The following is a 26639-nucleotide window of genomic DNA, read 5'->3' on the forward strand; positions in this document are numbered from 1 at the left end:
GAAAGGAGTCGTAGTGAAGCTGAGAGAGCATTCCAGAGGGATATTTTTTTCTATCTTTCTGAAATACACCCATTTTATCAGACCTTAAAATAGAGAAGACTCACTCGTACGATCCATTCGTTTTATATATAACTATACTAGCGGCTCGTCCTGGCTTCGCTCTGCTATAACCTTGATAAAAAAGTAGCCTATGTCACTGCGGAAGGTTTTGACGAAATTTCAAATTTCGTCAAAATCGGCGCAGTAGTTTTTAAGTTTATTCATTACAAACAAAATTACAAAAATCATGGTACAATGTAATAACTACATTTGACAAATTTTACTCAATATTGATAAAGTATCGGATTCACACAAACCCACTGAGAGACTAAAATAAAAATTGTAATTATAAACGACAGGTATTAAAAAGTAAATATTCAAAGCAAATATAAAATGTTAATATTAAAATAAATATTTGCGGGTATTAAAAGCGAATGTTTAAAAGAAGTTAAAACAAAAATTATTGAAATTAATAAATACGTTTTCCAATGGTGTTTCGGATAATATTTAAATATAAAGAAATATTTATTTGCAAATCATTTAAACATTGAGGCTGACTTCACATTGAAGTGTGCCTGACTTTTCAAAAATGTCTCTATAAACCAACATATGAAAACGGTCGACCCAATACAAGCGGGGCGGGTACCAAATTGAATAAACCGCTCGGACCCACGATAAATCACAAGTTAGCAACACCGCCCCGCGGCGACGAATCAACTTTAAACTAATTTATTAACACCGAAGACGTTATTATTAACGCCATTGAGGCTTCCGACAAACAGTAAGCAGTGGAGGGAAGGAACAGTGGCTCGGTAACGTCATTATTTAGTCCAATTTGCAGAATTAGCTTGATAAATGTGTTTAAATTACCGTTTTGGAGGCTTGCGCGCGCCGTGCCCGCTTTTGGAGGACCTATAGTACGTCAGTTTTCCCGCGAGGCCGTGAGACACCGCCGCGTGACGCGTTCTTCTTAAAAATATTTTTACGAACATGTTTACTCATGTGACGGAATTTAGTGCCTCTGGTTTGTGTTAATGTGCTGTGTTATGTGATTCAGTGAACAATCATAAATCGAGGTGAGCAATCCTTCTTATTTTATTTACATTTCCGTGATAAAATTTTACCGGCGTGATTGACAGTTGTTTGTTCCGTAACCGAGAGTATTTTGAGAATATATTTTATTCCTCATAATGGTAGGCTTATAATAAAATTGATGGAACGAGATATGGGGAGAAAATATTCAATTGTTCGTTTTTTATGATTAATGGATATTATTTTTTTTGTAAGCTTTCGGTTGGCGTCTCATCTTGCTTTATGCGAATAAAAATATACACAATTCAAAAAAATCTAGATCAAGTCTTGGGAATATTTAAAATAATTCTTAGTAAATAGGATTTTGTAATTCATTTTTGGAAGTAAATTATCATTTGATGTCCGTAAAATTGTTATAACTAATTGTTGTAAAGTCTACATTAAACGACAGTCATAAAGTATGTAAATGAACCAGCGGTGAAATTCTGTAATATTTATTGTTCTTGATAAAAAATATAATGCACCCTTGGTGAGAAAAAAAATCTGTTTAAGTAACAAGTATATAGAAATGAAAGCATGAAACAGAACACACAGATGACGTTGTAGCGTGTTAGTTGCAATTTGCAATTTACTTCGTATTTACATTGTTTCTTATCGCTGTTTATAACGTAATGTTCTATGGTTATTGGCGTAATAAAACATTGAAATTCCACTTTAAATAACTTTGTCTCTTTGTATCAAAGTTTAGTTTTTTCTCTCTCTGTTACTTAAACGTTTTTCTGACAACTTTTCCACCGTCGCTCTAAACGTCGAAACTCAAGGTTCGCTTTCCTACTTTTTCTTCCGCATTTAAAACAATTTTTCTTTGGCGTCCTTAGTGGTCAGACTGTTCTCTCATATCTGAATGTTTTCTTCCTTAGACGTTGAGCGTCGGAGCCCAGGATCCGCTTTCTTACATTTTCTTCTGCACTCTGCACGACTTTCGGCTTTTTTAGTTGTCAGATCATTGTGATACATATCCTTCTTGATGACATAAGAACTCTGGCAAAGTTTCATTAAGAATCACGCTAAATCTACTCTACTCTGGACGGATTTCTATAAAATTTTGTACACGGGTAGAATATATAATGTATGTGCTGTTCCAGTATATATTATACGCAAGTACTAAATTTCGTCGAAATTAAATTGGTAGATTTTGCGCAATGGACTAATTTGACTGACAAGCATGCTTTAAACATTTGTATTTATAATATCAGTGGGTAGTGGAGTTTAATTGTGAGCCATTAAGCAGAGCTGTCTGTTGCAAGCGACTGTCCTATTTGGCATTGCAGAAGCCTATGGTAGCAATATTACATGAACACAACAGGGAAAGTATATACATGTAGGTACGAAGTTCTCTCTCATTGGATCAGAAACTATTTATCTTATTAGATCTTCGCGTGAATATCGTAAATTGCGAATAAAGACTAGAAGCAACAATAGCATTTTTAAAGAGGGTTGACGTCGGGCAGACGGTCGGTCATAAAACCAGAGCGAAATCATTTCTTTTCCATTGTCCCTGGCTTCCAAGCGCGACAGCCGTGAAGAACGCGAGGTGATTTTACAATGACTAAATAACAAAATCGATTGAACAATAAAATGCAAGAGTCCAGATAAAAAAATAAATTAAACAAGTTTATTTGTAAGACAAATTAAAATACCCCCCACTTTTAATAATCGTTTCGCTACAACTTTTGAACGGCTGGACAGATTTTCATGAAACATGGCTAAGACCAATCGGGATAAAATTATCTATGATATAAAAACAACTAAACAAAAATCGGTCACAGACAGATACACAGATAGACACGTTAAACATATAACACCCCTCTTTTTGCGTCGGGGGTTAAAAAGCCTCATTAGAACTAGTCAATTTTGCGCTAACTTTAATTAGCGCGCCGGCGCTGGTTAGATAAAATGGCGCACTTTGCATTGTTTTACACAAAATCCGACTGTGAGTTATGTAATACTAGTTGTTTACCCGCAACTTCGCCTGCTTAAATGCCCTCGAGAATACTTTTATCTTCGTATTGGGTTAGTCGAAATAAAATATCGGTAGCTATTTAAATGCACACATTGCCGTCTAGGTGTTTTATTGTTTAGTTTATTTAACGCCATCTATTACACGATTTTCGAAGCTCATGACTCGGATCTTGTGCCTGACGTTCTTACTGTCCTGTACTTTCTTAATCCTAAATAATTTCTAAAACAAAGTTCGCTCGCTAATCTCTTAGTTTCACACAATTCTTTTGGCATTTTTAAATTTTTATTTTTTAATTTAATTTATTGCATTAAATTTTCACATCTTCTGGTGCTGTATTATCGGTACTATATTATTTACTGTCATACTCAAGTTTTCTTGTTAGACTTATAAACTTTATCATGCTGTGTGTACTTTTGGTCTTGCAGTCAGACATTGTACGCTGTTGATTCTTTTTTTTTTACCATAAGAATGCATAAGCTGTAAACTGTTGTGTGCACCAATAAATAAATAAAAAATAATAAATAAATTTTCGCAAATCTCACGGGAAAATTGTTATTTTTTATGAGATGTAAGGTACCGTATGTCCTTCTCCATACTCTTAATTGCAATATATGCTAAATTTCAAGAAGATTGAGTAGATAACGCGTGAAGAGGTGACAAACAAACAAGCAAAATTACTTTCGCATTTATATTATTAGTTGGGATTGGGATTAAACAAGCTAATATACACTGTACAAGCCTGATCAACATGATTGTATGCTAAACTGTAAATTTATATTGTCGTATCACCTGCAGCAATGTTTGTTTTGAGTTGTTTATCAGGCAGAGCTAATTAGGCGGTCGTTTAACCAAACCTAATTATTATATTTCGGGTAACGTGCTTAAGGCTTTTACACATTTATATATATTCATAAAAAAGTTATTCTCTGATTAGCCTTTGAATAGTTATTCTTTGTATTGCCTCGTTCTTTCAATGTCAAACGCTGAAAAGAGAGAGAGGGACAAAACAAAGATTTACTACTCCAAGCCTAATCAGAGAATTAATGTTTATTAATTATGGCGGTAAGACTATAAAGTGGTAAGCGTTTGTCAGTTTGTGATTTTGTGAGTTTGTATGTTTGAGGCGAGTAATCTCCGAAAATACCGAACCGATTTAAAAAATTGTTTCACCATTAGCAAGGTACATTATCCAAGATTGCTATAGGCTATATTTTATCTCAAAATTCCCACGGGAGCGAAGTCCCGGAAACATCTAGTATAATATATAAATAATACTACATGGCCCATATATAAAACTACCTTTGCAGTGTGAATGCCCCACCTACAATTTTTTTCTTTGCAACCTGTTGTCAGATTTCATTCAAGACACCTAAAGGTATCTGGCATTACGACTAAAAGAGATAGCGATGATGATACAAACCTGAAAAACTTATTTATTTCTTAACTTCTTTAAACTAAAAAAAAAAAAAAAATAGGGCCATTAAGCATCAATCTGTTCAGTTATATTTAAAAAATATAGTCTAAATCAAAATATACTTACCGTCTAAAAATATCTGAAAATTATTCATCACGGTAATCGAGTACATCTTAATCAATATTTTCGTATCTGTCTCGGACATTGTTCTGGAGTGATTCCCTGATTTCCATAATCCAGAGATAAGGAAGACGAATCTCTTTTCACTAAGATCTCTATCAAAACCAATTTATTAAACGAGTGTTCAAAAATTGAGCAGGAAAGGTAAGCCCTTAAGGTGTTTGTTGCTATTTAAAAAGTCATTATTTACAGAAATTGAAAATTAGCCTAATTTATATTGTGTTAGGTATGTATTTACATAATTTATATATATGTATACACCATTTTTCTTACAAGTCTTAAGATGTAAACATTCAAACTTCATAGTAACCCGTATAGATTTTTTAAATAAATCAAATATTAGTTCAAACCTATGTTTGTTTCTAATTAATAATACCATTCTAAAGTAAAACATTTATTAACCACGAAAGTAGTTTCCTAAAAGTTGTAGTAAATTCATAAAAACACATGGTAAATCATTATAAAATAAGTTTTATAGCATAATTATATAACATAATTTTACAGCACATACAGTTAACATAACCACTTGTTGCCAAATTTATGATTACAGTTCTATTCTGTCCAATCTACACAGCAAATTTTCTAAAATGGCCGACGACCACGTGTGGTGTGACAAGTGACGAAAAATGAAATAATCTGTAATGTAGTAATGTGGCGTATATGATCAAGGTACGGAACCCTGACTATGCGATTTCTCCCTTCCTGAAACGGGTTAAATATTTATTTTCCTCTTCATTATCATTAATTCATTGTGGCGACATGAAATAGATATCTTCGCCAACGAGTTATGGGATGTGTGCTGAAAAATTAACATTATCACACGTGGGTAGGTTTCGTTTGTCCACCCACCTTTGTTTCTGCTTGCTTAGGCCAGGTCAGGTGACATGATTAATTGTTTGCTCCGTGCATAAAATAATTAAAGTGTAAATGGGAAACTCGGAAATTGCTCGATGATATTGGACGTCTTGAAAGTGACAAGTGGGCGAAGTGCGGGTTAGCCACATTTCACTTCTCACCATCGATTCGATTTGAAATGAGACACAGCGAACCAATCACATAGCGCCATTGTGACGCAATGACAAACGCACTGCAAAATTATTGGTTCGCTGCGTCACACTTGTCACAAACCTGCACTTCGCCCTAAGGAAAGAAAGAAAGAAAAACATATTTACAAAATTTAGGCAAATTGGTATTAAACTAAATTGGTTTATCGACTGTGAGTTGTTCTGTCGTGTGTTAAATGTATTGTGTAACTACATAACATGTTATACAATTGACCTTATATCATATATTAGCGGCGTGCTCCGGGTTCGCACGGGTGCAAAATTATGCACATTTAAACCGTCCTCTTGAATCGTTATATCTATTAGAAAAACCCGCATCAAAAGCGTAGTTTTAAAGATCTAAGCATACATAGGAACAGACAGACAACGGGAAGCGACTTTGTTTTAAACTATGAAATGATTTGTAGTGTAGCATATTAAGGAGTTGCATTGCAGACATTCAATCCTTGGATGGTGTAAATATTATACTCGGGCCAGCTACGGGCCTATAAAATGACCTATGGCCTATAAAAATAGTTTTGAAAATGTTCAAATTTTGAAATGCAATCAGAAGTTGTAATTTTTACCGGATTTTAAACTAAATTTTTACAATTACCAATTAAATCAATTTTTCGTTGAAGTGCGTAAACAATCTACAAATAAAATATTGTTTCTTTTCTCTTGTATTTCTGTATCCTCTATATTGTATGCTCCAGGTATCAGGGGATTGAAAATATCTCATCAATCTTGTTCTGATGCAAACTTTGTATTTTGTTTTCCTTTATTAGACCTTATTTCGAGTTTCGAGTAAACAAACGTTCGGGAGTCATAAATTATATTGTTAATAGATATCGTTTTTCAAATATTATTAAGTACATGATTGACATTTTATATACATAGGTATATTAAAACAAACCCTACGGGAGAATATAGAGTGGTATTATTATATATACATACCTATAAAATAAAAATGTTTTTGTTCGCATCACGCAAAAATTACTCGATTTGTATGCGGTTTACACAGTTGTATAGCGGATAGTCCAACTTAAAATCTTGTATTGGTTTCACGACACGTTTAGACCCAAGATCCTGACTATGCAAATAAATAGTACATTACGACTACACTCCGCCCCCGTAGGAATCAGATTCATTCGCTCACTTTTAGATACTGTAAAGTTACTAAAGTACTAGAAGGTAGAAAGGTACTAAAGAGAGCGCGCCGCGCAATCTTCGCAAGCCGACTCGTACGTTCCCGAATGCACTATGATTGAATGAATGACTATGACAACCTCGGTGGCGCAGTGGTAAGGTTCTTGCCACTGAACCGAGAGGTCCCGGGTTCGATCCCCGGTCGGGTCATGATGGAAAATGATCTTTTTCTGATTGGCCCGGGTCTTGGATGTTTATCTATATATGTATTTATTATAAAATATGGTATCGTTGAGTTACCCATATATCGTTAGTTATCCCATAATACAAGTCTCGAACTTATTTTGGGGCTAGCTCAATCTGTGTGATTTGTCCTAATATATTTAATAATTTAACCCAGGCGTCTTATTCCATTCGCACACCTGGTCAGAATAAAGTTTTACGAAATTTCTACGTATTTTCCAAAAGTAGTAAGAAGATCGTCTAAATAATAATGAGACAAATATTTGATTTTCATCAAAAAAATGTGACAAAATAATCGTGTTAAACTTTATGGTTTTACAGTTTATTGCCCCAGTCCGGTCGTTAAACATAACTGGCTTCATAACTAAAAAACCTCAAAGCTCAAAAGGCACATTAACCTTTTAACAAACTTTTATTATTTTATTACTGCCCCCATCTGTAAAACAAGTGCAAATTGTATACATTTATTTCATTTTCTTCGCCATTTGAACAGTGATTAACTCAATTTATGTAATTAGCAACCCGCCTGGCTTTTTATAAGTAAAATTCATTTCATAAATTATTTTATATTTATTTCGTAGATAATTTTAAATATTATGAATATGTAATCGTGTTTCTGCCGACAGAAATTACAATGTAGGTCAGTAAGGTTGTCAGTTATTATATAGTATAATTATTAGTATTAAAAATATACAGAAAAGTATCTTTCAACCGTTTGCAATTGTTTGGTTTTTATAATAAACTATGGAACCCTACAATGTGCATGGCCGGACACGTACTTGGCCGATTATTTTTTGTACACAATTTTTACTAATAAATGGACAACACTCAACGGACTACACTAAGCACTGAGCTTGTATTGTGGGTCGACAAAACATAGAGACGGTCAGAACAAAACCACAGACAAATATTTGAGATTACAGGTACAAATATTTGCCCGCGCTGGGAATCGAACCCAAGGCTTGGGCAGGTGCGCGGACTACCACGCCATGGAGGTCGTCAAACTCTCAACTCACAACTAATGTTACTAACACAAACAATTTTTATAAGATAACAATTAAAATTACGCTATGAATACATACTATACAGCTCAGATGATTTGACAATTCTTGTGTACCCTAAAAATGAAATTCATATGTCTCGGTGCCGCAGTACCTTTTGAAGTTATTTCAGCGTCACAAGGGCACAAAGTAACAAACATTCCTTTGTCTTTATCAGTCATATAGTGGCCCTTTCTAAAGGTAGAATAAACAGACACGCCCGCAGTTTTTTTTGCTGGATGACAACATAAGGGAGAACTTGTAATAACATGTAGGTATGTACCTAAAAATAGGTGGACAATTAAAAAAGTTATGTAATATGAGGAACTCACAATGTGTATTTGTAAAAGGAATTCTACTAATATTATAAAAGCAAACGTTTGCGATGTATGTGAGTGATGTTTGTTACTCTTACGCGCAAAATCTACTGGACGGATTGTTACGAAATTTGGTACACGGCTAGAATATAATTGAATTATACATTGGGTATTTTTATCCTGATATTCCCACGGGAGCGAAGCACCGGGGCGCAGCTAGTCATCCATAACATGCTTTGAAAAACATTTCACAGTGTTAGTGGTTACACGTGAAATCTGGAGGTACCTACTATTGTAATATTTAAAATGAAAATTCAAGCACTCGTTTTTAAAATTTCAATTCATACTTCTAATTTAATTCTGGTCATTTAATTATGACGTGAAAATTAATCAAATCATAAAGTTCACTTAAAGGTGAATTTTAAATGTAAAAATTGTAATATATTATTTAATCTAGGGATAATTTTTCACCTTTGTTGTTGCACTGCCAGGATTTCTCACGACTTTTTTCCATTAATTTTTCAAAAGTGCCTTACAGCCTCGTAAAAACAAAGATCGCTCCATCTTCTAGGCTTTCCTTTACCTTAGGTACCTTATAAAACATAAAATTAATTCTATTATAATTATACATATTTAATTTTATTTATGTAGGTATTTATTTGTTTCTAAAGACACATCATTTGCCCCGATACATACATAAAAACGCGGAGGTTTATATTTTTCGTCAAAATGAAACGATTCAAAAATAAAGGTCGCAAAAGCACGACATTCCCCCACGACAATAAAATCTGCATAACATTCAGTGGAACAAAAGTCATGCCTCGAGAGCTCGTTTGCAGAATCAACCTCTCGTAAAGAGTACATCGGGTTCCCGAGGTGCGGTAAACGAATTTATTTAATTACGAGTATCATTTGGATCGCAGAATCCTGACTAATATAATAAATACGAATGTAAGTTTGTTTGTTACCTCTTCACGCTCTATCTACTCAACCAATCTTCTTTAAATTTTGCATACATGTAGTTTGAAGTATGAAGAAGGACCTACCTTTGATCTTGAAAAAATATATAAATATTAGTTTGATATATAGCCATTGCATAAATTGTGGCATGTAGTTCCACTCTAGAATATAAACACTTTATCTTTCGGGGATGTCGGATAAGGCAAAATAGCATTCCCAAGAAGAGTTGACAGCAGATGAAATAATTCTGGAATCGAGCTGGAATTGAAACCACGCCCATAGCACAGTCTTTAAAATTTCATACTTTATTTTGTACACTGACAGGCTTCGCGGCATCATAGCTCCCAACAAAACAGAGATTACCCGCCTCTAACATATAGTGTTTGAGGCGGGTAATCTCCGAAACTACCGAACCGATTTCAAAAATTCTTTCATCATTAGAAAGGTACATTATCCAAAATTGCTATAAGCTACATTTTATCTCCCACTCCCACGGAAGCGAAGCCCGGGGCAACATGTAGTCATTCATATATATATGGACAAGATTATCATACCGTATCATGCAGCGTTCTGTCACTCACCTAGGGCGTCAGGCTATGCTCGAAGATATTTTTAAAGTCAGCATTTATATTAATTTCTAATTTAGGGCGAGTTGCATCAGTCAACTTTGACGTTAACTTTAACCTGTGCAGAACAACGCAATACAACAACTCTCATCTAAACGACTACGCAAGCGTCAACGTCAAAGTAGACTGGTGCAACCCAGTAATATAAAATACTCAACAGTTACGTTGAATTATATTTGTTAGTGGTTGGAAGGTATTCCACATAGAGGTCTTATCTTAAAACCACTTAACGGATCTAGATGGAGGCTACCCATTAGTTAAAAGGTTTTCAGAGAAGCAACCGTATTGACCATTCATTGCTAAGTAGCGTTTCACCTGAGTAGTGTTTAAGTGTAAACTGCTCCTCGGAATAACAATGTTATATAAGTATTAGTTGTATCCTTTACTTTCATAGATGTACGGAGATGCATGCGACAGATAGGAAAAGAAGTTCTCAAATGGTAGGCAACAACGTCATTCCCAATAAGATTTCAGGTATGTCATGTTGCCAGAGGTGACTCTGAAATAGTTATGTTATACTAGCTTTTGCCCGCGGATTCGCCCGCGAGATTCCTGCTGTCGTAAAAGATCCTAATTCACAAAAACACTGGTATTTTCTGAGATAAATGTTTATATAAATTAAATTGTAGTTGAATTAAAACTTATATTAGAACTAGATACAACTTAAAAATACGATATAAATTGATATTAATTTTATTTAAAACGAAATATATCACTGTAATGATCTCTGTTCGAAATATATTTTGAAAAGCAATTAGGCATTTAATAAAAAAAGGCCGGGAAGGGTTGAAATCTACAAAAAAGAAAAAAGAGCAACAGAGGTCAACGATTTCGCCTTTTGAAAGGAAACGCGACGGTAACTTGTTTATCCACTAGACCAATTAATCAAAAAGTTAATGGTTTTATTAAACGTCAATAATATTCGCTGCTGAGTAAGCATTCACGTTTTAATTGGACATCAACATGAAAATCGAAAATGTCAATCAAATATTATATTAAGATTATATTTATCTAAGAAATAGATCGAACTTATTGTAATACTAATTCTGTCTCTTAACTGTTTAAAAAAAATTACAACAAAATTCCAAATCAACATGTTCAAATTTAAATTTATTAAAGACTTTTTTTTTTTAATGTTTTCCCGGTTTCTTCCTCAGCCGCAAATCGTCGGAGCCCAGGGTCCGTTTTCCTATATATTCTTCTGCACTTCGCATAGCATTCGGCATTTAGCAGTCAAAGCATTTATTATTCTGAATAGAAAACTAAATTAAAAAAAAAAATCTAAATGATAAATAAATTAAAAAATATATATAAAAAACTTTAAACTTATTATAAATGCGAGATAACTTTTGCTATGCTAAATACTAAAATAAATATGCTAAATACTAAAATAAATAGATTTATTATAAAATAAATAAAATTTCATCCCAAAAACTTAACAATTATATTCAATTTTACACGTAGGTAATAATAAAGTGAGGTTAAAACTAAATTATTAATTAGCTCTTTTAAAATAGAAGTCCCTAACAATTTATTCAATGTATCGAGGGCTAAATTGGAATATTGTGTTACTGACAATAACCTAAACCTACATAACCATAAAATCCTATCCTTAGTTCCATTCCGATAGTAAACACGGTAACATGCACTCAGTAATCAAAGATATACGATAGGGTACTTGTAACATACGTGTCGATATCTGATTCACCTATTGTATCCGACGAAATGCTCTAAACCCCTCATCCAGTTATAGAGAGGCGATAAAGGATATATAATTTTGGTTTGTCGTAAATATTATTGTTCTTGGCGTACATAAATTTATATTTAATAAATGGTAAGCCCTTCTGGCATAATACGGACCAACACTGTTTGAATGAGTTTCTTTCGGCATTTCTTCTCAGCAGTGGTCGTTCCGAAATGCTAGTAGTTTGTAGCTTTGGTAAACATAATTTAATTTAGAATATGACGTGAAAATGTGCCTGTGAAGGCCTAATTTCTGAATAAATGATTTGATTTTGATTTCGAATATATTAGTACTGGCTCTGTGGCTCCTCTATATCTCTTCTAAATTATATTAAAATCGCTTTAATCATGAAAGCGTGACAGACAGTCTCACAATTATAATATTAGTATGTATTTTGATTTATTAGTATGGCTTATATACAAAATATTTAAAAAAACTAACTTAAGGTGTAATAACATTTATCAGTTAACTACCGGCCCGCCCCGGCTTCGCTCGGGTAAAACCAGAAAAACTAGTCTATATCACTCCTGAAGGTTCCGTCTAACTGTGCCAAATTTCATAAAAATCGGCCTAGTAGTATTTGAGTTTCGTTACAAACAAACAAAAATACAAATCTTTTAACAATAATATAAATACTTGAGGTGCTTTTAAAATAAATTAACTTTTATATTAATTTCGAATTTCGTTGTAAAATTTCCATTCCATATTTCCATACCACCACACTATACTATTAATAATGTGATTCAATACTACTACTTTCAATAACATATTGATCCTACAAAATGAGTTGCTAAGTAAAAATAATATTTTTGTAAAAATTCTTATAAAACGCTATTAACAATTTTGATTTCATTAATATTACATTACCTCCTGGAAATTTAGTGGAGGACAAGTTTAGGTTAGGTACAAGGGTGACAAGACCCTTAGGTTTGGTACAAAGGTGTCATAGTTGCTGGTTATCACGCTGTCGATGGATTGATAAGCAGTTACTATGGGCCGATTGTGCACTTGGGTTTACAAGAACCTTCACAATATATGTTACGAATATGGATCTACTCGTATATAAACAATACATAAACAAAGGTATCTTTGTAAGAACGGGGCTACATCTGTAACTGGAGTGAAACTCATGATTTTCATTGTAAACTTTAGTGTTCAAAATTGTCTTATATTTTTTGTCTCAAAAGAAATATTATAGTATGCAGATCAACTTTTAAGAGAAATTAATTAAATACCATTAATACAAAAAGTCCAATCTATTTAAAGTTTTACAGATATTGTTAATCAATATTTAAAAATTAAACACGAAAATATTTTGTTGAAATAAAAAGATATAATAGACTTTTATTTAGATTAAAATATTTTCACAAGTTACTGTATAACTTAATAAGTGTTGTGTTTAAAGTAACATTAAATGTAGGAGAAATTACAGTGTTTCAGTTTATTCTATTTATATTTATAAACATTATGTATTTAAAACACTAATTTCCTACACTTAATACTTGGTTAAAACACAACACCTTTGCTCAAGATTCGCGTAAACTCGTTACTAAGAGCCAAGCCACTTGACCGTTTTGTACAACATGCACTAATTATACCTTAACAGATTTCACATTGTGGTGTCTCCTGGCACTTGACTCAGTTCTGGGTAACGAGCGCAGGTAAGCCCACAAGGGCCCTTGGGTTAAAAATGTAAGCGACCGGTGGAAAAACATACGGGTTCGGCCATATTTGTCGAGTAGTTTTGTAAATTTGGAAGCCACAAAACGCATGGCCCTTTGGATAAGAAGACTGATCGGGAAAATATTATTCCGGAGGCGATTATTATTATTTTTAGCTATTATTCCGGAGGGCTGCAGAGCGATTTCACATACAAATACTTTAATAACTAACATTAAATTACAGGCGACTTGAACAAAATCTGATACCAGTGTTAGCAATTAACACGCTCGAAAAGAAGAAGACAAAAATAATATTGAAAGCGTGAATGTTTCAATATTCCGTTACTTTAATGACAGTTTTAAAGTTTGTATTTCAACATTTGTTTTTTCTAGTCTGTATACATAACCTGCTGGGCAGAGGCCTGCCTCCCCATCCTTCCAATTATTCCCAAGCTGCCATCCCAGTAGGACACATCCTTATCAACTTTTTCACTCACTTAATAATATATGCGATTTCGTTTGTACATAAAAAATGTAGACCGTATATAATATTCACTAGCTTTTGCCTGCGGCTTCGCCCGCTTGAGTTTTATAGTAAAATCTCGGTAATTCCTTAAGAAAAATGATGAAGAGTAAGTATGTTTACCAATTTTCAGCTTTTTATCTTGAAAATTGTATTAAGTTCCATACAATCTTTCACGCTCCTTTTGAAGGGGTTGAGGGTTAATTTTCAGAAAAATCTGAAACTCGTATTCATTAATTATTTGTTCTCAACAACTAAAATCCAAAAGTTCAAGTCACTAACTTCAACGGTGTTGAACTTTCATATAAAAGTTTTTCACCCTTTTCACCCCGTTCGGGGTGGAATTTCCAAAAATCTTCTCTTAGTGCTCACCTACACTCTCCATCCAGGGAACCTATATGCCAAATTTCAGCCCAGTAGTTTCGGATGTACGTTGTCTATCAGTCAGTCAGTCAGTAACGCAAGAGTTTTATATAGATTACAGCAATCTAGTTTATTAACTTTTGTAAAATTGGTTAGGCTATTGGCTGGATATAAATCGGATAATTAATAGCATTGTATTTCCAATGATAAATTCAGAAAAATATGTAGATGTTCGTATAATATTCTGCAATTCTTGCAAAACTATCTAGATGACTGAAAACATTTTCATATGGGACCTATATTTCAAATTTTAAAAGACATCGTTAAATTCGTTTTATATAAATATTCCCCGTTTGTATGGATATAAATATGTATATTGTATGGATATAAAATAGGAAAGGATTGGGATATATGTATACCTATACTCATATAAGCCTTTATCAATATACCTATAGGTTATATTAATACACAAAAGGCTTATATGGCATTGGAATTTGCATAGAAATAGAGTGCTTCTAGATGCTGTAGTCGCTAGGTGTTCTGACTACTGACCGGAACAGCCAGTGATGGGTAGCAACTTCCCATCTGGTCGGAAATATTTACATTTATCTGGTTTTCACAAAAAAATATATTTCCCTTCGAATGGTATATTAAATACTAGGTACATGAAATACCGTTTATTCATTCGCGTTTACTACTGTAAACGGTGTTGGTCAGTTCACGTGGTTTAAAATTTTACATAAATTGATAATAAAATAAACATCCGATGCATTGACTGAAACTGGTCATAGTATATCCTTACATATTTTAAAACGAAGCTTGCTGCCGCGTATGTCTGTCTGTTCGCGATAAACTCAATAACTACTGCACGGATTTTCTTGCGGTTTGGGTGTATAATTTATTGTGTGTTTATCCGAGCGAAGCCGGGACGGACCGCTATTTAACACATATGAGACATTTTCACATAAAACTTAATTCTGAAACCCGGTCAAGTTTGAGTCGGTCCCATACTAACTTGATATTTTGATCGGGTTGATAAAAACTTCGATTTAATCACAGCTGACAAGAATCGACCCAAGCACGTTTCCGGCGATATTCCCAGCAAACATGACATCCCACATCACTAGTAGGTAATGCAATTTGGCAAGTGAAAATACAGAAATACTGTCCAGCGCACGCTGTCAGCTCAGGATTAAACGCAGTACTGTGACAATTTTTTGGCACCGTTTCGTTACTCGATGTCCTGGGTGAGAGACAAACGCGGCAAGTCAACACGACGTGACGTCATTTGTTTAAAAAAATGGAGAATTATTAATTTTTCAAAAGAAATAGACTCCATCACTAGTAACTACTTAGTTTGAGATGCTTTTCGAGGAACACACTTTTTGTTTGTTCTCCAAATCTGACCAGAAAAATATTATGCGCTAAACGGAACTGTGAAAGTGACATTCAAATGACTCAATGATGTTGATGATTAAGTCCCGTTAATATATGTAGTTATGGTGTGCTAAACGGAATATCTCCATACTTGAGATTTACAAAATGAAAATTGTTTTTGGTTTAATTTTAGCAAGTTTATTTATATAACTAGCTTCAGCAGCTACATTGTCATTGGCCTAATTAATATATCTTCTTTATAACACATTTCCACGCAAAACGATACCGCTCAATACTTTAATTGGTTTCAACAATATCAAATCATTTATCATACGTTTCGTTTCAGCTATTTGGCTACACAATTCAAAAAGTTTCGGCAAAACTTTGTACAAGTAACAACGCGAACTGCTATGAATTAGCGCTTGACCCACTAAACTTCAATATAACTTAATTATTTCTTGCTTCGTGAAACACCCATTAAGTTAAGTTTGCTTTAGTTACGACATGATGGGGAAACTTGAGATGTTGATTTAAAATCTACGCGTATTATTTCATGGCTTGCTATGGGTTGGAGGAATTTTATAGGGAGCTGTTTTCAGCTGGTGTTACATACATACATTGTTTTTATTGGGTTCCATGATTAAATGGGCAAATAAAAAAGAACCCATACAGGTTTATTACATGCGATGATGAGAAAATGAGAAAGAGAGAGTAAAATTTGTCTTTCTACCCTTAAAAATGTTACTTTAAAAATCTATAAAACTGTCGTTCATTGTATACCATGAAACCTGTCTTAGGTATTTTGGTCAGCAGTTCTGTGATTCTAAAATAAAACTATTGCTCCGAAATAATTATTCTTCTTCAATCTTAAGTTAACTTATGAACTGTAATGATTTTTTATACATTTAAATTGATCAAACGCTATATAAGGAATTTTCAGGCTTACATTACTGTAACTGTACACCGAAACTCATATTTATAATCCCTTAAAACTTTCAAAGTATTTTTTTTTGAACAGCCATTTTAAAAGCAACACAAAATCCATATCGCCAAAATCTACCTAATATGAAAACGCAATCCGTGACCGAATTACCGCGAGTCCCTAAACTCGCAACATTTGCGCACAAACATACAAACATTAACCCCATGGATACAAACTTAGCGTATTCAAAGTTCAATTCAAGATTAGTGGAAGTTTGGAAGCTTAATTCGCGTCTAAGTACGAGTACTAAGCAAGCTTTAAGCTTTCCATCTGTCGGGCTTTCAAAGCGAAACTGATTTGCTGCACTTGTACAGTGATTGTTATAATTGAGCGTTGGATTAAAAACATTGTTTCTGTTTGGGATTTATGGTCGGGATCGTTAGGCGATTGGGATGCGAGATATTCGGACTGCGGTTTCAATGTCCAAGTATTGTATTTATACGAGTATATTGTAACCGCTGCGAGTATGACAGTAGTACGCAATAGAGATTTTTGGAAGAATAATCCTTTACCCAGCAGGGAGATGCAACAGGTTAGAAGAAAAAGAAGGAAGCGACCGAGCGAGCTTGGTAGTTGAAGTTAAGCAGTCCGAATTGACCTATACATTTGTGCAATAAATATTGTAATTAAAATAATTCCTGTTGTAGATGTAAACTTCATGTCTGCTCTCAAAAACCTGCGGTCGCAATCAGCCATCAAAATGGTTGTGTGATTGGAACCGCGCTCCAATTTTTCCAGTGAGACACTGATTTTAATTCTTGCATCGTATATCCTCATTGTTGAGGGTCTTGAAGGGTTCACGACCCTCAATAATGAGGATATACTATGCAAGAATTAAAATCAGTGTCTCACTGAGAAAAAAAGGTGTAACACCACTATGTTTTCTATTCGGAACAATGTTCTGCCGCTAGAATAGCGTCGCTGACTTTGATCATCAGTGTCGAGCGACTCTGGTCGGTATCACCTATTGGTTGATTGATAGAAAACTTAAACTTAGACATCTATATAGGAGAATCGATACTTGTATTAATACTTAACTTGTATTATACTACGGTTTAATTTATATTTCTATCTAGTAGATGGAACGCTTTTATAAACATTCCATTTTATTTGAATATCTTTGATTTTATATTTGATGAAGTTGTTATTCTGTAATTTTTTCTCACAGCGAAACGCTGTGTGATTTTTAAAGATTATGCGAGTTCGAATGGAATTAAGCACGCGTCTACCCATCAACATCGTAAAACTTCATACAAATTCGCCCACGCATACACAATATGTCGGTGTGCATAAACCTTTATTTGTTGCGCATAGTTGAAAGCAGCGAGCAGGATGAAGCCACAGTTTGCATTTTATTCGAGTCCGCTTTGCCGCGGTCCGCGGTCGCTCTCTGGTTGAGCGGTCAATTACTGCCCAGATTACCTGTATTTGTTTGATGTGATAGACTGGGCTTAATTGGTGTAACCAAGTCGGATAAATAATGTTATTATTAGCTTCCTAATATGTTACTCCTGAACGTTTCATCTGAATCTGTTCAATTCCATCAGAATCTCTGTCTTTCATCTAAGTGTTTTCGTGGTTACTTTCTCAGCAGCAAAGCGTCGGAGACCAGTGACGGCTTTCTTATTTTTTCTTCTTCACTTCGCACTTCTTAGGCATCTTCAGTAGTCGGACCATTGGCGCGCATACCCTCCTTGACAATATGATAAGGATAGTTATTAGTTATCAGATGAATTTATATTGAAAATGTATGATAAAATTTATTGTGTCAGAAATTAACAATGCCCTCATTGGTTTGCTGATAAGTTAGATATAAATTTTACATATTAACGTATTTAGCGTCAACCTACAATAAAGTTATTGTCACACTTTGCCTTAAACAACATCGTGAAGCCAATGAGAACATAGGATAAATAGAGTGCAAAATTATTCACTCCGTGAGCCAAGTCGGCAAAAACAGCGTACACAGTGCGAGGTCTCGCAGCGCCATATTTCAGGCATTGTTCACGAACTTGGCCATTTTTCACGTAATTGCACTTTCCCACTTTATATCGCCTGCTGCGACCAATGTTACTTTTTACGACGTGCTAAGTTTTTGCCTCCCGTTTTTGCTACGTGTACTATCATTGAGAATATTAGCTGTATTTTCCTAATTTTTATTAGGCAGTTGAAGTTTAATTCAGTTTTACTTGTCATCCAATTTGATCATTATTTTTTGGAGTTTTCAAATTTGATCAGCGTTACCTCCCTACAGTATCTCCCTGTTCTTAATCTTGATCATAACTATCTATGTAATTAAGGTAAGTTTATATTATAAGTCACAGGCTGTCAGTATTTTTTTAATGGTTAGAAACAGTGTTAACATTAATGCTAACTTATGTACGGAATAACTTACAAGTATAAAGGCAGTCATATTTGATAACCATAAATGTATGTATGTACACAGATAAGCTTACTTTTTGGTGACATATTGAATAAGTGTTTCAATTGTTATTAAACATTGAATTTAGAAAATTTACTATTGAATGATTGCTTAAAATACCAAGCCAAGCACACCCAAAGTACAAAAGTTGTTTCCAAAAATATCAAACCATGCTAAATTCAAAAATAAATATATTAGGACAAATCACACAGATTGAGCTAGCCCCAAAGTAAGTTCGAGACTTGTGTTATGGGATACCAACTCAACGATACTATATTTTATAACATATACATACATATAGATAGATAAACATCCAAGACCCGGGCCAATCAGAAAAAGATCATTTTCCATCATGACCCGACCGGGGATCGAACCCGGCACCTCTCGGTTCAGAGGTAAACACTTTACCACTGCGCCACCGAGGTCGTATTAATAAATCAGCTCAGTAATAAATCACTCTTAATAAGAATGCATTAAACTCCTTTATACGTTAATATTTCAGAAGAGAAAATTCAGTGACTGCATTAGTGCATTCGCCGCGGGCGTTCGAGATTATGACTCGGAAATATTATTTTAAAACAGCGAAACCCACTGCATGAAATAGCGATATAAATATCGCTTCTTTTATTAAAACGTCGCATCGTCAAGTTTAGCTATCACGTGGGGCGGACTCTACAGTGGCTATGCTGTGCTGTGCTCTCTCACATCTGAGCGTTTTCCCAGCTATTTCCTCAGCCGATGAGTGTTCGCTTTGATACTTTTATGCCTCACGCGTCGGAATTCCTAATTGCCATTAGCACGCTTATCACTGGAAGATATCAAGCTAGCACTCCTTGGGTCTTTCTGCTAAATGGGAGCAGCATCGACATTTATTGCAATATAATCATTTGTTAAAAGAAACGAAATTTTATTATTTTATATAGCATAGTGCTCCGCCCAGGGGTGACCTAAACCAATAGAAATTCGTAATTTTTGTCAAATGAAATTCTAATGATTGTCTGATACTTAGGTTCAGTTAACAGAGCATAGCACAGCCTTTGTGGAGTCCGGTTCTTAGTGAATTTTTGTTACGTATTAAACCCGTGAGATATTCGGGTCGCGGTCTCTTGTATCCGAATGGGTTCATTAGGACCACGATTCCAATCATCCAAGAACTTTTAGGATTATAAGGTTGATCGGGACTGCATTTTTAGAATGAAGTATTTTTTTTAAATTTTATTTGTTACTCAATCAATATATTTCAAAAACACATTGGTCAATGTTTGACCAATGACGCCCGATCATTAATTATTTCTAATTAAAATTTCATCCAAATTGATCAAGTGTGAATGCCGTGACAGATTGTAATACAAATATAATTTTACGTTCAACATAATAAATATTGTATTAGTATGGATTAAGACATTCTTTACAATGTTATAATTGGCTTAAATTGCAAGGTGCAAAAAATTTTACAATATGCAGTCCAATAATCAAGCGTTATGCAAATTAAATTTCGCTTATAATTATAAACATATTTTACTGTAAATTCAATACAAAAATGCATGCATCTTGTCCATAACCGATGTCTAGGTTCATATATGTTTGATTGTTATTTAAAATATATTGTTCTCTTTGTCAATAATGTAAATCATTCCTTTTGTTTTTCCACCAACCATTGTACCTACCTACTATTTAAGTAATGTTACGTTGTTAAACTGTTTTGTGTGCCAATAAAAAAATATATATATAGCCATTGGACCGTAAAAACAGTTCCAATCTTACCTGGTGATAACAAAAATCACAAGAAATTCTGTTGCTAATCATTATGTGAAAAAGTGTTAGATCTTTGGTCCAATAAATCACTGTCAGAATGTAACAATAATCCGAAGGTCATTCCCCTCGTTTCGAGTCCTATAACTCAAAGTCTTTCATTGCAATTTATAGCCGACGATTCATTAAAATTAATTGAGATGTACTGAACTAGCGGAATTAAATTTAACTCTGCAATTTATAAGCTAGAGTTTATCTAGTCGACATTTTCTTCTGAGGTACCTAATTTAGATAACAGTTTTAGTTACTAGAGAAAAACGTAAGAATGCGTTAAATTAACGTAGACGACATAACACAAAGGCTTTAATAAGGCCTAAATTAAATAAATAAATAAATGAGAAGTGATTGACAACTGCGGAATCTAAAATCATTACTTGTCCTACTGTAGACGAGATGTCACATAAATATTGTCTGCAGTTTTACCTTAATAGAAATAGATAGATAGGCATACTATCTTCGCCCCGGGGCTTCGTTCAATTCGGAATTTCGGGATAAAAGGTAAGGTGTTATATTCTACCCGTGTGCCAATTATTCCATAATGAAGTTATCACAAGATTCGTGATGAATATATTCTATCGCTTTTATGAAACGTATATTATAGATAACAATGTTGTTCAATTTTCTTCAAGTTGCCTAAAAGCTTCTGAATATCTACCGTAATATCTACCGCCATCTATCGGCAGCCGTATTATATACGAGAGAATTAAACAGTCGACCAGTATGCAGGATGCAGGTATCTTCCCGATAATATCCGATACCGGACATGTTACCGGACGCAACTAGGGCGTACAATGGAAGTGACCATATGTTTCGGTTATCGTATTCTATCCGGTAGACCACATCTCATATCTGAAGTGCTACTAATATGAAAGTTTGTGAGGCTGTGCTGTTGTTACTTTTTCGCGCAAAATCTACTGGACCGATTCTTATTAAATTTGGTACACGGGTAGAATATAACCTGAAATAACATATGGGATAAGTACTTTGTATCCCGAAATTCCCACGGGAGCGGAGCCCGGGGCGCAGCTAGTATATTACAAATGAATTAAATCAACATATCGAACAGCTGTTTGAAATCAATCAAAAACTATTTTCTAATGAGATACATTTCAATAAGTATTCTTCCAAGGATTAGGATGTTGCTTAGACACGTGATATTAAGATTTGTTATATATCATCGTCGTCATCAAAAGCCATTTAACGTTCCCACTGCTGGGGCACTGGCCTTCCAAATTTTATGGAGGTATTACATTTTTTTTGCAGTCCGTGTGGGTTTTCGTGGATATAATTTAATGAAATATTCAACGTTGTGACTTTGTGATTAAGTGGAATATTCGTAGTATTGCGAAACTTTCCCAATAAACTAAATTCTTAGAAGAGAACTCTCAATAGTTACCCAGCATAAATTGTGTCGATGTAACTATTCGTTTTATTATTATCTATAACATTATATTCAATTAAACATTTTGAAATATTCAACAATAATAATTACCACGACAGTGGGCAGCACTAAAATAAAAAGTATTATACTTAAAGATTTAATATACATAAAAAAATATTCAGCGTAATTTGATGCCGGCTCCACGCCTGTCGTCAAACCGTTTGCCAAACTTTGTGGGATTCGATATACATTTCTGGTTTTTCAGTGCGGTAAATAAAAGCACTCATACTAACATTTGTGTCGGCATGTGTCCGAGTTCAGGGACAGTGTGGAACTGGCCTGACTCCCATTTTAATGAAGAGCTAGTTTCAAGAGGCTCATAATATCAAGCGTTATAGATATACTGAAAGACAGGTTTGGGCATTTTAAATAGTATAGTACAGAGTATTAAATAATTTATTCTACAAGTGAGTCATCACTTTTGGCAGATTCCTATCTATGATAGTCTAGTTCAAATAGTCTAGCTTATTCAGTTCCCTTACAATAGGTCACAATGAAAGTTCTCCGAACAAAAGCTCGATGCTTTATGTCTCTGTTGATTGTCTGAGACTCCGGTCAATTCGACAAAACCTACATTATTCCCCACTTTATTACTTAAGTTTCGAATAGTTCTGATTTCTGTGTCAAGTAAGTACTCTGTTTGACCCAAAGGTTAACTGTTAGATTATGCTGTGAGCATGTACATTTGATTTTGTACATAAACAAATATATTGCTTGGTTTAAATTTTTATTAAGGCTTCTATACCCACAAGGTTTTACGACCAAGTTGCGGAGTCCTGTCGGCCATACGAGTGATCTATCGAACAAAGCAAGGAGGTGCTGTAAGCGTCCTGACGGATTCCAACTAGCATCACTAAATTAGGCTGCATCTCGCCCCTTGCATACAGGTGCATAGACATAAACAAGTCGGCTCCCAACTGTGTCATGCATTTCTCCTGACTGACTGACGGCTGACTCCTGACTCCAAACCTTCTTAGTCATTAAGCATTGGACATTAAAGCCCGATTTCCTATTTTTTCGTCATTTCGCTTGGTTTTCAGCATATTTAGTATTAGCACGCATATCCAGCGAACAAAAACATTATGACGAAGAACTTAAAAAAACTAGTGTGTTTGTTACGCAATCCTTAAAACCAATCATGATCATTCTAATCATAGAGAACAACAAAAAAAAATTAACTTTAATAGATTTAATACGTATTTGCTTTGTATTATCCATGGTAGATAACACATTTAATAATAGTTTTACCTTCTCAATCAGTGCAAGAAACACAGTTACTTAAAATAAAATACAAAATTTTAATTATGGTCAAAGCAAAAAAGTTCCAGATATTTACTACAGTCTAAAAATTTGAATTCAATGTTTTCTAGAATAACTCCACCTGAAACGCATACACCGATGCAATTTGTCCAACCGTACAGAGCATGCGACAAAGCATCGGATATCGCACAAAGACTGTCTTTGTGCAGTCGATACCAATGACCGAAGTGTGTGCTGCAGAGAAAATGTTGCTTGACTTCGAACTTATGTCTATTTATTTAAGAATGTACAATATTTTTCACAGATAAATAAAACAGAAATTTAAAATTAGGATATATCTGCATACCTACTTAAAAGTAAGCGTGGGTTGCACCAATCACTTAGAACGCGGCGTGGGTTACATCAATCAACTTTGTGCGCATTGCCATCGTTTAGACAAATGGTACTTTGCGTCAAAGTCAACCGCAAAGTTGACTGGTGCAACTCATCCTTAGGTAGGTATTACAAATTATCGCAATCAGAAAATTATAACTATTCCAATTTTTTTGTGAAATCTCTTTTAAATAGTTTATTAGTTTATTAAGAATTTCTCCAATGTTTCGTGTCTTAAAACGTATAAACGGGTCATATTGTCGAATTGTTAGACCCATTTTTACTAAGTTTATTTTATGAAGTACTTGTAACGCAACATGATATATTTTTATTTGTACAAACACAGATTCAAGAAGAAATCGACCATTTTCTTCCCGATAAAAAAGGTCTACCGATGAAATATTAAAACGTCCACCACAAAACAAATCCTTGTAACTATTTGTTATTATCACAACACTCAAGAAACACCACTCTGATGTAGGCAAACAATATTAAAGTCAAAAACAAACAGAATCCTCTAGCAGTCTTGAGAGCTTTCATTTAGTGGAACGGAAAAAATAAGACGTACAGTCGGTTACAAGAGTGGGCACGACACAAACGTTTTAAATTACAAATGCTGGTGAATTTACTTTGCGCGTTTTCTTTTTGGCCGATTGCCCCGGGAATAGCGCGACCGCTCAAAAATGTCACTACCACAATACGATATTATTATTTTTATTTAAATATTATAACATTTAAATATTATAATTGAAATAGAATACTATTTCTATTCGATGTTTTAAATATTGTATCTTATCAAATTATTTAATACTAAAAAAACACAATATTAATCTTCATTTTTTGTATTTTTTCGCTAAAACAATTAGGAGCAATTAGTACTGGACATGGAATTAGTAGGTACTCAGTATGACGAAGTACTTACTAAATCGATGGTAGCAGATAACATTATTTTTGAGATTTTCCTTTCTACAAAAAATTTAGATCAGGAGCGTAGCTAATTGAAACGGATAATAGGATTTTATTATGATTTTGCTTGTGACTGTACAAACAAACATTCAAAAGAGCCCGCGTTACCTTCCCAAGCCTTTTTATAACAATGAAATTAATGCCCCAGCCTCCCCTCGACTAATTAGCGACCACTACTTCTGCATTAGCGTATTTCTCCGCTTGCTTTTATTTTTACAGGAGTTTTCTTATTCATAGGTCGATGTTTTACAATTTGTTTGAGGAAAATGAGATTGCTTTCCAGTTATTTACAGGGATAGGTTTGGGCTTGGGCAAAATTGTCCAGGCCTATACTATATCTTTGACTATGGTTGAGAAACATAAGGGAGTGGACTGGAATCACCAGAGTAGATCACCTGTATGGCCTGGTGATGGACAGGAAGAAGTTTGCGGGACTCATGGCCAACCTCCAGTAATGGAGAGGCACTGCATGAAGAAGAAGATACCATATCTGGTTTTTTGATGATTTTACGACCAAACTGTTTTATAATTTAGATTTAGAAGTTTTGTGATGGATTATCTGTTTTGCAGTCGTGACAGTCTCGCAACAGTAACCTTGAGACTACAGGATCTATACAGTAACAATAAATTAGGCATATGCTTTAAATGCTATTTTTTTTAAAGTAATTTATATTTCTTAATGTGTAATCTATATTTAAATTTATATCTTAAAACTAGATCAGGCAAATTTAACATATTGATTATACGATATATTTCAGTGATTAACGCTAGAAAATATTACCTGTTTACGTTGTTTTGTTAAATTTAGACAAAATGCTTTTTCAAATTCGTTTAAAAATATACAACGTACCTATCTAAGGTTAACTCGTAACTGGCTGAACTCCGTCCGATAACAAGATGTAGTTAAGTGGAAAACTTTTAACCCAGAAGTTGCCAAAAACGAGTTTGAATTTTGCTGTTCTCTCCTTAGCACATCGTCAAAGATGGGGTGCTAGGCTTTTAGGGTTCCGCACCTTAAAGATGCGCTCAAGATGTGTATAGTTCGTTGGTTAAGGCCTTCGCCTGTGATCCAAACGTCCCAGGTTCGAATCCATACTATGCCACATAAGTTTGTACACCAATCTCACGCGTGTATATCGACCACCCCTTGCTTCTGGTGAAGGTAAACATCGTGAGGAAACCTACACCTAGGAATCTCTGATTGATGGTTTCTCGGCTAGTATATGTAATGGGGAAGGAATTGACAAACCACTCAATTAATATTACCAAGAACGTGATTGCGTTTGTTACATTCCCATGCCCATGGCTAAAGAAACACTGAAAATCAAAAATGTTAGGTACTATAAATTGTTTCTAGTCAAAATACTTCTCATTCATAACGCATACCTAATCTGTTAAGTTTGTGTAAGGGAAAAATAAAATCCAAAATGTATGTAAATATATTATGAACTGAGAAAAATAAACAATCGGGAACTTACATCGCTACTATTTATCAATTCTTTGCACAATTTAACAAGCGCTGTTTCTGCGCGATATCCGACGTATGAGAGAATAACTTACTATATTACCATACGGCTGAACCCATGTCGTTTTTTTTATTCAAGTAATCCTCAACTTCGTATGAACGCTAATTGAGCGAAAAAATTGCGC

General features: G+C 34.3%; 1 protein-coding gene across 1 annotated transcript in view; it reads left to right on the plus strand.

The window, feature by feature from the left end:
• The first annotated feature begins 794 nt into the window (after positions 1 to 794).
• LOC128670481 (uncharacterized) overlaps positions 795 to 26639 on the plus strand; it is a 222066-nt gene continuing 196221 nt past the window's right edge. The window contains exon 1 of the mRNA XM_053746161.2: positions 795 to 1115. The gene's annotated coding sequence lies outside the window, so the exon portion shown is untranslated. The remainder of the gene's footprint in view (positions 1116 to 26639) is intronic.

Source organism: Plodia interpunctella, chromosome 6, assembly GCF_027563975.2.
Source record: "Plodia interpunctella isolate USDA-ARS_2022_Savannah chromosome 6, ilPloInte3.2, whole genome shotgun sequence".
Classification (NCBI taxonomy): Eukaryota; Metazoa; Arthropoda; class Insecta; order Lepidoptera; family Pyralidae; genus Plodia; species Plodia interpunctella.